At 39.7% G+C, this 12,908-nt stretch overlaps 1 non-coding gene across 1 annotated transcript; it reads left to right on the top strand.

Annotated features, from left to right (window-relative positions):
* The first annotated feature begins 10,570 nt into the window (after positions 1–10,570).
* On the top strand, positions 10,571–10,678 carry LOC130983712 (small nucleolar RNA R71). The gene has a single exon (XR_009087690.1). It is a non-coding gene; the product is annotated as a small nucleolar RNA R71 (small nucleolar RNA).
* Positions 10,679–12,908: the final 2,230 nt, after the last annotated feature.

The raw sequence follows: 12,908 nt of genomic DNA, 5'->3' as shown, positions 1-12,908 counted from the left end.
TCACCCACGCGTGCACGCGCCCGACGCGCACACGTAATATCCAATTTTGGCTCACAACACGAAATGCACAGAGAGTTGTGCATGCGCGGGGCTGCTCGCGTGCGATTCACATAACCAGGAGCACGCGTACGCGTGCTAGACGCCCTCGCGTCGCCCTACAAATTGTGCAACCCACGTGTACGCATGTAGTACGCGTGCGCGTCGTTTGCGTAACACCACCAGATACCTGCGCGCACGCATCGCTTTCTGTTCTCCATTTTACTTCTTTCTTCTCTCCTTTCTTATTCTTTCTCCTTTTCTTTAGTGTTGAATTTTCTTGCTCAACTGTTGCATATTTCTTGCATTACTTTGGGTGCTTCTTGACTTGTTTGCTATCTAGTTGACATGCTATGTGCTTCTATTATTTTCTCACATACATGTTGTAGCTACCATGTAGTTGAGAACCTTATTATTTGGCATTAACCCACCCATACTTTATTTATTTTCTTCTCTTTATTCCTGTGTTACTTTTCCTCCTTTTCCTCTTCTTTCAGGGTGGCCACCGAGAAGGGAAAGGAAAAGCTTTTGAAGGGGGCAACAAACAAGTCTATCTGCACATTCTTTAGAGAAAGAGCAGCAATTATAGCTCACAACCCCCGTCCACTTGCACATCTCAGCATGCACTGAGGACGGTGCAATCTTTAAGTGTGGGGAGGTCGATACCGATCTCCGTGGGTTAGTTACCTTCTTTTCAACATCATTGTTTAATTTTCTTTATAGTTCATTGTTGCATTTGCATGCTTGATTGCATGTTTGTTTGATTTTTGTGCATATTTTACCACTGCTTGGTTAAAGTAACGAGTTTCTTTTCAAGACCCTTTTTACAATATTTCACTAATTTAAATTAAAAATTTGTGTTAAACTTGTTTGAAGCTTGTATTTGGAACATAGTTTATAGCTAAGAACACACAACTTGTGAGACTTGAGCTTAATTATATGGTTACATTATTTAGCCATAAATTTTTATTCTTGTGTGTTTTCTTCTTTATGATTGTAATCTATATTTTGTTCTATTCTATGTGTCCATTGTTTAGCGTATTTATATGCTTGCATATGATTGAGGCCATCATTTGTTGTTAGCTCACTTATCCCAAATAGTCTACCCTTTCAATCACCTTTGTTTGCCACCTTGAGCCTTTTAATCCCTGTTTGTTCTATATTTTACCACATCACTAGTCTTAAGCGGAAAAATAATTAATTACCCCAAATGAATCTTTGGTTAGCTTAAGTTAGAGATTGTGTGTTAATTAAGTGTGAGAAATTGTGAGAACTTAGGTTGATGAAAGTATACAGTGTTTTATTGACAAAATATTGGGAATTTGGGTACTTACTCATGTAAGACTAGAAAAATTAAAAACTCATGTGCATTGATATGTTATGTTTGTTTCCAAAAAAAAAGAGAGAAAAACCAAAAACATTCAAATAATTAAGTAAATAAGTGAATAAGGGGACAAAATTACCCCAATGTTAAGTTTAATAAACGATCAATGCATATGTGATAAAATTAAAGAAAAGTTGATACATGATTATGTAATGCAAAAGTGGAAATTTTGGGTAGCTAGGCATGATTTTAGAGTTACATAGAGTGTGTATGTGTCTTAGGTGATAGCTCAGGTTACTCAATGATTCATATTTTAGCTCACTTGGCTATACATATATCCTCACCCTTACCTTAGCCCCATTACAACCTTGAAAAGACCTCATGATGTTTGCATTGGTATACTAAATACTTGTTGATTGACTAAATGAAGAATAAAGTTTAGAAAGCATGACTAGAGAAAAGTAGAGTGATTGACCCCTGACACTTGAGAGACTAGAGTGCATATACGCTCCTAGTGAGGGTTCAAGCTTGACTCTATATTCCCGGCTTTTATGAGCTATCTCCTTACAAGTTTACTATTCTTTTATTGTGTGGTTGGAATAAGTGGAATTTGATTTTTGTTTGTCTTAAAGAACTTGTTTATTTTCTTAACCAAGTAGGTATAGACATTTCATCATATAGTTGCATTCATATGTATCGGTTGCATTGCATTGCATGAGTCCTACTGTCCCTATTTATTCTTTTTGATCTCTTAGAGCTTAGCATGAGGACATGCTAATGTGTAAGTGTGGAGAGGTTGATAAACCACTATTTTATGGTTTATCTTGTTTGGAAATGAGTGGTTTTTATCACCTTTCTCCTACACCTGCTCATGTAATTAGCATGTTATACGTTTGCCTTCCTAATTTAATACTATAATTAAAAACTTGCTTCAAGAACCTTTAAATTGTAGATTTTTATCCATCTCTATACCATTCGATGCCGTGATCTGTGAGTTAAGTGTTTTCAGACTTTACAGGGCAGGAATGGCTTGGAGAATGGAAAGGAAGCTTGCAAAAAAAAACAAGAGAGAAAAACCAAAAACATTCAAATAATTAAGTAAATAAGTGAATAAGGGGACAAAATTACTCCAATGTTAAGTTTAATAAATGATCAATGCATATATGATAAAATTAAAGAAAAGTTTATACATGAGTATGTAATGCAAAAGTGGGAATTTTGGATAGTTAGGCATGATTTTAGAGTTACATAGAGTGTATATGTGTGTTAAGTGATAGCTCAGGTTACTCAAAGATTCATATTTTAGCTCATTTGGCCATACAAATATCCTCACCCTTACCTTAGCCCCATTACAACCTTGAAAAGACTTCATGATGTTTGCATTGGTATACTAAATACTTGTTGATTGGCTAGATGAAGAACAAAGTTTAGAAAGCATGACTAGAGAAGAGTAGAGTGATTGACCCCAGACACTTGAGAGATTAGAATGTATACACACTTCCTGTGAGGGTTCAATGCTTGATTCTATGTTCCCTGCTTTCATGAGCTACCTTCTTACAAGTTTACTTATCTTTTATTGTATGATTTGAATTCGTGGAATCTGATTTACGTTTGTCTTGGAGAATTTGTTTAATTTTAACCAGGAGATAGAAACATTTTACATTTAGTTGCATTCATATAAATAGGTTGCATTTCATGTTTCATACCATTCCTCTTCACTCTTTTAGTTCTCTTGAGCTTAGCATGAGGACATGCTAATGTTTAAGTGTGGGAAGATTTGATGCACCACTATTTTGTGGTACATCTTGTGCTTAATTGAGTGGATTTTATCCACTATTCTCACACTTATTTATGTAAATCGCATGTTTTACATTTTCCTTCCTGATTTTGTGCTATGATTGAAAACATGCTTCTTTGGTCTTAATTTTGCTATGTTTGATCCTCTCTTATTACCATTCGATGCCTTGATATGTGTGTTAAGTGTTTTCAGAGATCACAGGGCAGGAATGACTTAGAGGATGGAAAGAAAGCATGCAAAAGTGGAAGGAATACAAGAAGCTGAAGGAACTGCAAAGCTGTCAACCATGACCTCTTTACACTCAAACAGTCATAACTTGAGCTATAGAGGTCCAAATGAAGCGGTTCTAGTTGCGTTGGAAAGCTAACATCCGAGGCTTCACAATGATATATATTTGCCATGGCTGCCTGGCTGTCGGGTGACGCACACGCATGGATCACGCGTACGCGTGACCTGGCAAAAGTTCAATCCACGCGTACGCGTGGATGACGCGTACGCGTGGCATGCGCACGTGCTGGACGTATTAAAAATTGTTGGAGGTGATTTTTGGGCTGTTTTTGACCCAGTTTTCGGCCTAGAAAACACATGTTAGAGGCTACAGAGTGGAGAATCCATTGATTCATCATACACTTTTCATTCACATAATTTTAGGTTTTAGATGTAGTTTTTAGAGAGAGAGGCTCTCTCCTCTCTCTTAGGTTTTAGGATTTAGGATTTCTCTTCTACTTTTATTTGTCTTGGTATTCTAGTTTATTGATTTCGCTTGTTAATTACTTTAGTTTATGAATTCTCATGTTAGATTGATTTCTGTTTAATACAATTTGAGGTGTTTCAAATTTATTGCTTCTTCTACTACTTGTTATTGATTAATGTTTGCAATTGGTTGTTTAGATTTAATATTCCTTGCTAGTTTTCTATGTTTTTATGCTATACCCTCCAAATACTTGACAAAATGCTTAGAAGGATGTTAGAGTAGGCTTATATGTTCTTGGCTTTGGTTGAGTAATTGGTGACATTTGAGTTATCAAACTCCCTTGTTGATTGATAATTGGAAGTCGCTGATTGATTTGGATTCCACTAAAGCTAGTCTTTCCTTAGGAGTTGACTAGTGGTGCACGAAATTGTGATCACTACTTTTCACAACTCAAATAATCCTCGGTAATGAATCCAAAAACTTGGTGTTCAATACCATGGCATAAACACAACTTCGCACAACTAACCAGCAAGTGCACTGGGTCGTCCAAGTAATAAACCTTACGCGAGTAAGGGTCGATCCCACGGAGATTGTTGGTATAAAGCAAGCTATGGTCACCTTGTAAATCTTAGTCAGGCAGACTCAATTGGTTATGGATGATATATGAATAAAAGATAAAGATAGAGATACTTATGCAATTCATTGGTAAGAACTTCAGATAAGCGAATGAAGATGCTTTGTCCCTTCCATCTCTCTGTTTTCCTACTGTCTTCATCCAATCCTTCTTACTCCTTTCCATGGCAAGCTGTATGTTGGGCATCACCGTTGTCAATGGCTACAGTCCCGTCCTCTCAGTGGAAATGTTCAACGCACCCTGTCACGGCACGGCTATCCAGCTGTCGGTTCTTGATCATGTCGGAATAGAATCCAGTGATTCTTTTGCGTCTGTCACTAACGCCCCACAATCGCGAGTTTGAAGCTCGTCACAGTCATTCAATCATTGAATCCTACTCAGAATACCACAGACAAGGTTTAGACCTTCCGGATTCTCTTGAATGCCGCCATCAATTCTAGCTTATACCACGAAGACTCTGATCTCATGGAATGGCTGGCTCGGTTGTCAAGCGAGCAGCAACCATGCGTCGTGTATCAGGAATCCAAGAGATATCCACCCAATCTAAGGTAGAACGGAGGTGGTTGTCAGGCACACGTTCATAGGTGAGAATGATGATGAGTGTCACGGATCATCACATTCATCAAGTTGAAGAACAAGTGATATCTTGGAACAAGAACAAGCTGAATTGAATAGAAGAACAATAGTAATTGCATTAATACTCGAGGTACAGCAGAGCTCCACACCTTAATCTATGGTGTGTAGAAACTCCACTGTTGAAAATACATAAGAACAAGGTCTAGGCATGGCCGTGAGGCCAGCCTCCCAATGATCTATGATAGCATAAAACTACTCAAAGATAGCTACCAAGATGTCAAATACAATAGTAAAAGGTCCTATTTATAGGGAACTAGTAGCTTAAGAATTACAAAGATGAGTAAATGACATAAAAATCCACTTCCGGGCCCACTTGGTGTGTGCTTGGGCTGAGCATTGAAGCATTTTTGTGTAGAGACTCTTCTTGGAGTTAAACGCCAGCTTTTGTGCCAGTTTGGGCGTTTAACTCCCACTTTGGTGCCAGTTCCGGCGTTTAACGCTGGGAATTCTGAAGGTGACTTTGAACGCCGGTTTGAGCCATCAAATCTTGGGCAAAGTATGGACTATCATATATTGCTGGAAAGCCCAGAATGTCTACTTTCCAACGACGTTGAGAGCGCGCCAATTGGGCTTCTGTAGCTCCAGAAAATTCACTTCGAGTGCAGGGAGGTCAGAATCCAACAGCATCTGCAGTCCTTTTCAGTCTCTGAATCAGATTTTTGCTCAAGTCCCTCAATTTCAGCCAGAAAATACCTGAAATCACAGAAAAATACACAAACTCATAGTAAAGTCCATAAAAGTGAATTTTAACTAAAAACTAATAAAAATATACTAAAAACTAACTAAAATATACTAAAAATATACTAAAAACAGTGCCAAAAAGCGTACAAATTATCCGCTCATCACAACACCAAACTTAAAGTGTTGCTTGTCCCCAAGAAATTGAAAATCAAACAAGATAAAAAGAAGAGAATATGCAATGAACTCCAAAAACATCTATGAAGATCAGTATTAATTAGATGAGCGGGGCTTTAGCTTTTTGCCTCTGAACAGTTTTGGCATCTCACTTTATCCTTTGAAATTCAGAATGATTGGCTTCTTTAGGAACTCAGAATCCAGATAGTGTTATTGATTCTCCTAGTTAAGTATGATGATTCTTGAACACAGCTACTTTATGAGTCTTTGGCCGTGGCCCAAAGCACTCTGTCTTCCAGTATTACCACCGGATACATACATGCCACAGACACATAATTGGGTGAACCTTTTTAGATTGTGACTCAGCTTTGCTAAAGTCCCCAATTAGAGGTGTCCAGGGTTCTTAAGCACACTCTTTTTGCCTTGGATCACAACTTTATTTCTTGCTTTTTCTTTCTTTTCCTCTTTCTCCCCCTTTTTTTCGGTTTTTTTTGTATTCACTGCTTTTTCTTGCTTCAAGAATCATTTTTATGATTTTTCAGATCCTCAGTAACATGTCTCCTTTTTCATCATTCTTTCAAGAGCCAACAACTTTAACATTCATGAACCACAAATTCAAAAGACATATGCACTGTTTAAGCATACATTCAGAAAACAAAAGTATTGCCACCACATCAAAATAATTAATCTGTTATAAAATCTGAAATTCATGCAATTCTTCTCTTTTTCAATTAAGAACTTTTTTCATTTAAGAAAGGTGATGGATTCATAGGACATTCATAACTTTAAGGCATAGACATTAAGACACTAATGATCAGAAGACACAAACATAGATAAACATAGAGCATAATTTTCGAAAAACAGAAAAATAAAGAACAAGGAGATTAAAGAACGGGTCCACCTTAGTGATGGCGGCTTGTTCTTCTTCTTGAAGATCTTATGGAGTGTTTGAGCTCCTCAATGTCTCTTCCTTGCCTTTGTTGCTCCTCTCTCATGATTCTTTGATCTTCTCTAATTTCATAGAGGAGGATGGAATGTTCTTGGTGCTTCACCCTTAGTTGTCCCATGTTGGAACTCAATTCTCCTAGGGAGGTGTTGATTTGCTCCCAATAGTTTTGTGGAGGAAAGTGCATTGAGGCATCTCAAGGATTTCATGATGAGTGGGATCTCTTGTTTGCTCCATCCTTTTCTTAGTGATGGGCTTATCTTCATCAATGAGGATGTCTCCCTCTATGTCAACTCCAACTGAGTAACAGAGGTGACAAATGAGATGAGGGAAGGCTAACCTTGCCAAGGTAGAGGACTTGTCCGCCACCTTATAAAGTTCTTGGGCTATAACCTCATGAACTTCTATTTCTTCTCCAATCATGATGCTATGAATCATGATGGCCCGGTCTAGAGTAACTTTGGACTGGTTGCTAGTGGGAATGATTGAGCATTGGATAAACTCCAACCATCCCCTAGCCACGGGCTTGAGGTCATGCCTTCTCAATTGAACCGGCTTCCCTCTTGAATCTCTCTTCCATTGGGCGCCCTCTTCACAAATGACTGTGAGAACTTGGTCCAACCTTTGATCAAAGTTGACCCTTCTAGTGTAAGGATGTTCATCTCCTTGCATCATGGGCAAGTTGAATGCCAACCTTACATTTTCTGGACTAAAATCTAAGTATTTCCCCCGAACCATAGTAAGCCAATTCTTTGGGTCCGGGTTCACACTTTGATCATGGTTCTTGGTGATCCATGCATTGGCATAGAACTCTTAAACCATTAAGATTCCGACTTGTTGAATGGGGTTGGTAAGAACTTCCCAACCTCTTCTTCGGATCTCATGTCGGATCTCCGGATATTCACTCTTTTTGAGTTTGAAACGGACATCGGGGATCACCTTTTTCAAGGCCACAACTTCATAGAAGTGGTCTTGATGCACCCTTGAGATGAATCTCTCCATCTCCCATGACTCGGAGGTGGAAGATTTTGCCTTCCCTTTCCTCTTTCTAGAGGTTTCTCCGGCCTTGGATGCCATAAATGGTTATGGAAAAACAAAAAGCAATGCTTTTACCACACCAAACTTAAAAGGTTTGCTCGTCCTCGAGCAAAAGAAGAAAGAAAAGAGTAGAAGAAGAAGAAATAGAGGAGATGGAGATGGCTTTGTGGTTCGGCCAAAGGGGAAGAAGTGGTGTTTAGGGTGTGTGAAAATGAGGGAGTGAAGATGGGTTTATATAGGGGTGGAGAGAGGGGTAGGGTTCAGTCATGTAAGGGTGGGTTTGGGAGGAAAAGTGGTTTGAATTTGAATGGTGAGGTAGGTGGGGTTTTATGAAGGATGGATGTGAGTGGTGAAGAGAATAGTGGGATTTGATAGGTGAGGGGTTTTTGGGGAAGAGTGGTAGAGGTGATTGGTGAATGGGTGAAGAAGAAGAGAGAGGGTGGTGGGGTAGGTGGGGATCCTGTGGGGTTCACAGATCCTGGGGTGTCAAGGAAAATTCAACCCTGCACCAAGTGGCGTGCAAAAATGCACCCTTTGCCAATTCTGTCGTTAAACACCGGGTTGGTGCCCATTTCTGGCATTTAACGCCAGCATCTTGCCCTTTTCTGGCGTTTAACGCCAGTCTGGTGGCCCCTTCTGGCGTTAAATGCCCAGAATGATGCCAGACTGGGCGTTAAACGCCCAACTGCTACCCTTATTGGCGTTTAAACGCCAGCAAGGCCTTCCTCCAGGGTGTGCTATTTTTCCTTCTGTTTTTCATTCTGTTTTTGCTTTTTCAATTGATTTTGTGACTTCTCATGATCATCAACCTACAGAAAACATAAAATAACAAAGGAAAATAGATAAAATATAACATTGGGTTGCCTCCCAACAAGTGCTTCTTTAATGTCAGTAGCTTGACAGAGGGCTCTCATGGAGCCTCACAGATACTCAGAGCAATGTTGGAACCTCCCAACACCAAACTTAGAGTTTGAATGTGGGGGTTCAACACCAAACTTAGAATTTGGTTGTGGCCTCCCAACACCAAACTTAGAGTTTGACTGTGGGGGCTCTGTTTGGCTCTGTTTTGAGAGAAGCTCTTCATGCTTCCCCTCCATGGTGACAGAGGGATATCCTTGAGCCTTAAACACAAAGGATTCTTTATTCACTTGAATGATCAATTCTCCTCTGTCCACATCAATCACAGCCTTTGCTGTGGCTAAGAAGGGTCTGCCAAGGATGATGGATTCATCCATGCACTTCCCAGTCTCTAGGACTATGAAATCAGCAGGGATGTAATGGTCTTCAATATTTACCAGAACACCCTCTATAAGTCCATAAGCTTGTTTCTTTGAATTGTCTGCCATCTCTAGTGAGATTCTTGCAGCTTGTACCTCAAAGATCCCTAGCTTCTCCATTACAGAGAGAGGCATGAGGTTTACACTTGACCCTAAGTCACACAGAGCCTTCTTGAAGGTCATGGTGCCTATGGTACAAGGTATTGAAAACTTCCCAGGATCTTGTCTCTTTTGAGGTAATTTCTGCCTAGACAAGTCATTCAGTTCTTTGGTGAGCAATGGAGGCTCATTCTCCCAAGTCTCATTACCAAATAACTTGTCATTTAGCTTCATGATAGCTCCAAGATATTTAGCAACTTGCTCTTCAGTGACATCTTCATCCTCTTCAGAGGAAGAATACTCATCAGAGCTCATGAATGGCAGAAGTAAGTCCAATGGAATCTCTATGGTCTCAATGTGAGCCTCAGATTCCCATGGTTCCTAATTAGGGAACTCATTGGAGGCCAGTGGATGTCCATTGAGGTCTTCCTCAGTGGCGTTCACTGCCTCTCCTTCCTCTCCAAATTCGGCCATGTTGATGGCCTTGCACTCTCCTTTTGGATTTTCTTCTGTATTGCTTGGAAGAGTACTAGGAGGGAGTTCAGTAATTTTCTTGCTCAGCTGTCCCACTTGTGCCTCCAAATTCCTAATGGAGGACCTTGTTTCAGTCATGAAACTTTGAGTGGTTTTGATTAGATCAGAGACCATGGTTGCTAAGTCAGAGTGGTTCTGCTTAGAATTCTCTGTCTGTTGCTGAGAAGATGATGGAAAAGGCTTGCCATTGCTAAACCTGTTTCTTCCACCATTATTGTTGTTGAAACCTTGTTGAGGTCTCTATTGATCCTTCCATGAGAGATTTGGATGATTTCTCCATGAAGAATTGTAGGTGTTTCCATAGGGTTCTCCCATGTAATTCACCTCTTCCGTTGAAGGGTTCTCAGGATCATAAGCTTCTTCTTCAGATGAAGCATCCTTAGTACTGCCTAGTGCATTTTGCATTCCAGACAGACTTTGAGAAATCAAATTGACTTGCTGAGTCAATATCTTGTTCTGAGCTAATATGGCATTCAGAGTATCAATCTCAAGAACTCCTTTCTTCTGATTTGTCCCATTGTTCACAGGATTCCTTTCAGAAGTGTACATGAATTGGTTATTTGCAACCATTTCAATTAGTTCTTGAGCTTCTGTAGGCGTCTTCTTCAGATGAAGAGATCCTCCAGCAGAGCTATCCAAAGACATCTTGGACAGTTCAGACAGACCGTCATAGAAAATACCTATGAGGCTCCATTCAGAAAGCATATCAGAGGGACACTTTCTGATCAATTGTTTGTATCTTTCCCAAGCTTCATAAAGGGATTCACCTTCCTTCTGTCTGAAGGTTTGGACTTCCACTCTAAGCTTACTCAATTTTTGAGGTGGAAAGAACTTTGCCAAGAAGGCATTGACTAGCTTTTCCCAAGAGTTCAGGCTTTCTTTAGGTTGTGAATCCAACCATATCCTAGCTCTGTCTCTTACAGTAAAAGGGAATAGCATAAGTCTGTAGACCTCAGGGTCAACCCCATTAGTCTTGATAGTGTCACAGATTTGCAAGAATTCAGCTAAAAACTGATGAGGATCTTCCAATGGAAGTCCATGGAACTTGCAATTTTGTTGCATCAGAGAAACTAATTGAGGCTTAAGCTCAAAGTTGTTTGCTCCAATGGCAGGGATAGAGATGCTTCTCCCATAGAAGTCGGGAGTAGGTGCAGTAAAGTCACCCAGCACCTTCCTTGCATTGTTGGCATTGTTGTTGTTTTCGGCTGCCATGGGTTCTTCTTCTTTGAAGATTTCTGTTAGGTCCTCTACAGAGAGTTGTGCCTTAGCTTCTCTTAGCTTTCGCTTCAAGGTCCTTTCAGGTTCAGGGTCAGCCTCAACAAGAATGCTTTTGTCTTTTCTCCTGCTCATATGAAAGAGAAGAGAACAAGAAAATGTGGAATCCTCAATGTCACAGTATAGAGATTCCTTGAGGTGTCAGAGGAACAGAAAAAATAGAAGGAAGAGGGAGAAGAATTTGAACTTAGTGAGATAGAGTTCGAATTGTGCATTGAGGAGGGGTGTTACTCCATAAATAGAAGGATGTGAGAAGAGAGGAAGAGTTTTTCGAAAATTAAGTAAAAGATTTAAAAACATTTTGAAAAAAAAAACTAATTGATTTTCGAAAACCAAGAGTGGGAAAGAAATAAGTGATTTTTGAAAAAGATTTTGAAATTAGAAATAAAAAAGATATGATTGAAAACTATTTTTGAAAAAGATGTGATTAAAAAGATATGATTTGAAAAGTTATGGTTTTTTTTTAAAAAAGATGTGATTGAGAAGATATGATTTGAAAAATGATGAGCGGATAATTTGTATACTTTTTGGCATTGTTTTTAGTATGTTTTTGATATGATATAGTTAGTTTTTAGTATATTTTTATTAGTTTTTAATTAAAATTCACTTTTCTGGACTTTACTATGAGTTTGTGTGTTTTTCTGTGATTTCAGGTATTTTCTGGCTGAAATTGAGGGACCTGAGCAAAAATCTGATCCAGAGACTCAAAAGGACTGCAGATGCTGTTGGACTCTGACCTCCCTGCACTCGAAGCGGATTTTCTGGAGCTACAGAAGCTCAATTGGCGCGCTCTCAACGGCGTTGGAAATTAGACATCCTGGGCTTTCCAGCAATATATAATAGTCCATACTTTGCCCAAGATTTGATGGCCCAAACCGGCGTTTAAAGTCACCTCAAGAAATTCCAGCGTTAAACGCCGGAACTGGCACCTAAATGGGAGTTAAACGCCCAAACTGGCACCAAAGCTGGCGTTTAACTCCAAGGAGAGTCTCTACACGAAATTGCTTCATTGCTCAGCCCAAGCACACACCAAGTGGGCCCGGAAGTGGATTTTTATGTCATTTACTCATTTCTGTACACCCTAGGCTACTAGTTTCTTATAAGTAGGACCTTTTACTATTGTATAGAAATCTTTTGATCACTTTTAGATCTCTAGATCATCTTTGAACATTTTAGTTCTTAGATCATTGGGAGGCTGGCCATTCGGCCATGCCTAGACCTTATGCTTATGTATTTTCAACGGTGGAGTTTCTACACACCATAGATTAAGGTGTGGAGCTCTGCTGTACCTCGAGTATTAATGCAATTACTATTGTTCTTCCATTCAAATTCCGCTTGTTCTTTTACCAAGATATCACTTGTTCTTCAACATGATGGAGGTGATGATTGACGCCCATCACCATTCTCACCCATGAACAAGGTGACTGACAACCATTCTTGTTCTACAAGCATCTGAGGCTTAGTGAATATCTCTTGGATTCCTGATTGCACGATGCATGGTTGATCGCCTGACAACCGAGTGCTCGCCTGACAAACGAGCCAGCCATTCCGTGAGATCAGAGTCTTCGTGGTATAGGCAAGAACTGATGGCAGCATTCAAGAGAATCCGGAAGGTCTAACCTTGTCTGTGGTATTCTGAGTAGGATTCAATGACTGAATGACTGTGACGTGCTTCAAACCTGTAACCTACTGGGCGTTAGTGACAGACGCAAAAGAGTTATTCTATTCCGGTAGGGGAGGGAACCGAACCGGTGATTGGCCG

Source organism: Arachis stenosperma, chromosome 5 (genome assembly GCF_014773155.1).
Source record: "Arachis stenosperma cultivar V10309 chromosome 5, arast.V10309.gnm1.PFL2, whole genome shotgun sequence".
NCBI lineage: Eukaryota > Viridiplantae > Streptophyta > Magnoliopsida > Fabales > Fabaceae > Arachis > Arachis stenosperma.
The sequence above is the reverse complement of the archived record's forward strand: the minus strand, read 5'-3'. Positions and strand labels throughout refer to the sequence as shown.